Below are 3,575 nucleotides of genomic sequence, written 5' to 3' on the forward strand. Positions count from 1 at the left end.
TGAATGAGAATGATATTATGCAACACTTATTTCATGAGTTATGCATTTAATCAAACACATATACCACCACTAACTTTCATTCTTACTTATGCAACATTGGATATTTCTCTTTTCAATTCAAACAATTCTCTTTTATTCAAGCATGCGGGAAACAAAACAAAATTCAGCTAAGTGATGGATAACAAACAACATGCAGATTTGGCATTCTTAACAAACAATTTCACTTGCAACTAGATAAACACTTTAGCAAGACATACAATGGTTCCCATGTTCGAAACACTACACAGCAGCAAGGATTAAGTTTAGATACAACCTTCGAAGTTGCAGCCCTTTGATTCTTCCTTCTGTTGTGTTCTCTTTGAGTTAAGATGCATAATTTCTTCAATTGTTGACTCATGTCCTGCATAATTCTCAAAGTTGCTTGCTTCTCAAGCCCTTAATTGTATGGTTAGTATGCATAACTGAGTGTGGTTTCTGGATTTACTTTGGTGTGAGAACACCAAACTTAATTGTTTGCCACTGCCTCTTATGCAACAATTTAACCATATGTGAAACCTTGTGTCCTTGCTAAAGGTTAATGAAATTAAAGCTAGAAAGCAATTAAACAGTTGAATACTGTGTTTGGTTGCTTGGAGCTAGCATCATGCAGGAGGTGAGAATGTGTTTTTAAATGATATTTTTGGTGGAACACCAAACTTAGAATCTTTCATTCTTCCCTCAAATTGTTTTGGTGTGCAACACCAAACTTAGCTCCTTGCAATCCATATCAATTATTCAACATTTTTATTGAAAAAGCTATGAAAAGAAAACTACCTCAGGTTGGGTTGCCTCCCAACAAGCGCTCTTCTATTGTCACTAGCTTGACATTGAACTCCCTTTAGGGTGGTTAATGCTGGTAATGTCTCAACTTGTCACCTCTCACTGTAAGCTTTCTCTGTGTGCCTGGATGCTCAATTTCCATATGCTCAAGAAAAAGTATTTGGTTGACAGTGTAATAATCTTCTGTTCCCAGCTGTTGATATACTAGTTGCACCTTATCACCTTTAGAAAATCCTTCAGTTGGGATTTTCTTATTCTTCCACCCTTTGTAAGCCCTCTTCTTGCTCTTCATCTTTTTCTTTCTTGTTGATCTTTCTTGCTTGACAGTGACTTGGGTTGTGATACCTTCCTTCTTGTTTATCATCCCAGCTTCTTTTTGAATTCCTTTTTCTTCTTGCTCCTGCTTATTTTTCTGTTCTACTGCCTTGCTGGTTGCTTGCTTAAGAACTATTTGTCTTACATGCTTCTTCATTACTTTGTGATTCTGGAAAGACTTTCAAAGTGATGCTCTCCTCATGCATCCTGAGGGTTAGCTCTCCCTGCTCTATATCTACAATGGCTCTAGCAGTGGCCAGAAATGGTCGACCAAGTATTATGGAATCATTTCCATTTTCTGATGAATCTAGGATCACAAAATATGCCAGATAGATGAACTGGTCAATTTTAACTAAAAGATTCTCAATCAACCCTTTAGGATATACTACTGATTGGTCCACCAATTCCAAGGACATCTGTATTGGTTTCACCTCTTCTATGCAAAGCTTTTTCACTAAGGATGATGGGATTAGATTTATGCTTGCTCCTAAGTCACACATCCCCTTGTTGATGAATAGGCTTCCAATAGTGCATGGTAGGAAGAAACCTCCAGGATCTTCAAGTTTGGGAGGAAGTCCTTTTCTGATTAGTGCACTACATTCTTCACTGAGCATTACAGTCTCCTTCTCACTCCAACTTCTTTTCTTATTGATGAGCTCCTTCAAAAACTTGGCATATAGAGGCATTTGCTCCAATGCCTTAGCTAAAGGTATGTTGATTTCCAGCTTCTTGAAAGTCTCAAGGAATTTGTGGAAATGTTGATCCTTTGTCTCTTTGTGGAATCTTTGGGGATAAGGCAGTGGGGATGTCAAGCTTTTCTCCCCTTGAAGTTGTATTGGAATCGGCTCTTCCATGATCTGCTTTCCTTTCTTCAGATTTTGTGGTATATCTTCTTTTTCTTGAGGTTGATTCTGAGGGTGATTACTTGTTGTTGCCTCTTCATCATTGGTTGCCTCTTTTTCAACTTGTTTCTTGTTACTCATCATCATTCTTTGTTGGCTCTTTGTCATTCTCCATAAGTTTCTTGGTTACTCCTTGGTTGCTATCCACCAATGTCTTTCCACTCCTTAATTGCACAGCTTTGCATTCTTCTTTTGGGTTAGGAATGGTGTCACTTGGTAGTGAGCTTGATGGTTTTTCAACAGAAATTTGTTTGGAGATTTGCCCAATCTGCCTCTCTAAGTTCTTCATGGAAGCTTCTTGGTTTTTTGTTGTCAATTCTTGGTTCTTCATCATTTTTTCCATGAGTATTTCTAAATTAGTAATCCTCTGAGAGTCTTGTGAGATTGGTTGGTTTTGGGGTGTTGATGGATGATGATAGGTGTTTTGGTTAGTTGGGTGGATAATGGTTAGAGTTAGGATAAGTCTTTTGTGGTTTTCTGTATGTGTTTTGATTAGTGTTTGGCTGGTTGTTGTTTGTGTTTTTCCAATTGTTTTGAGTTGAGTTTCTTTGCCATGGCTGCTGAATTTGATTGTGGTTATCTCCCCATCTGAGATTGGGATGGTTCTTCCAAGAAGTGTTGTAAGTATCTCCATAGACTTCATTAGTTCCAGGATTTTGGTTGTGCATGTATTGGACTTGCTCTTGCTGTTGCTCCTCTTGAATTTCTTCATTTTGCCCCCAAGTAGTTGATGGTTGGCTCGTTGCACTTACTAATGCAACTTGCAGGCCATCAATCATTTTGGCCATTTGCTCAAATTGTTGTTGAATTTGCTGCTGCATTATCTTGTTCTGAGCTAGAATTGAATCCACTCCTTCCAACTCCATTACTCCTCTTCTTTGTGATGGTTGGCGTTGTGTTTGATGAGCAAAGAAATATTGGTTGTTAGCCACCATATCAATGAGGTTTTGAGCTTCCTCTGTAGTTTTCATGAGTTGTAAAGAGCCTCTGGCTGAATGATCAAGTGCTTCTTGAGCCTTAAGAGTGAGCCCCTCATAGAAGTTCTGTAGCTTGTCCCACTTAGTGAACATCTCTGGTGGACATTTCCTCAATAGTGTCTTATATCTTTCCCACGCTTCATTGGTGCACGAAATTGCAATCACACTTTTGCAATCCCGCACAAATAACCAGCAAGTGCACTGGGTCGTCCAAGTAATACCTTACGTGAGTAAGGGTCGATCCCACGGAGATTGTCGGCATGAAGCAAGCTATGGTTATCTTGTAAATCTTAGTCAGGATATCAGAAATTATCAGGATTAATTGTGAGAAGTAAAAGAACATGAAATAAGTACTTGTTTTGCAGTAATAGAGAATAGGTTGAGGTTTTGGAGATGCTCCATCTTCCGAATCTTTGCTTTCCTACTGTCTTCATCTTCAAGCACGCAAGGCTCCTTCCATGGCAAGCTGTATGCAAGGGTTTCACCGTTGTCAGTGGCTACCTCCCATCCTCTCAGTGGAAATGTTCAACGCACCCTGTCACGGCACGGCTATCCATCTGTC

Source organism: Arachis duranensis, chromosome 10 (genome assembly GCF_000817695.3).
Source record: "Arachis duranensis cultivar V14167 chromosome 10, aradu.V14167.gnm2.J7QH, whole genome shotgun sequence".
NCBI classification, from domain to species: domain Eukaryota; kingdom Viridiplantae; phylum Streptophyta; class Magnoliopsida; order Fabales; family Fabaceae; genus Arachis; species Arachis duranensis.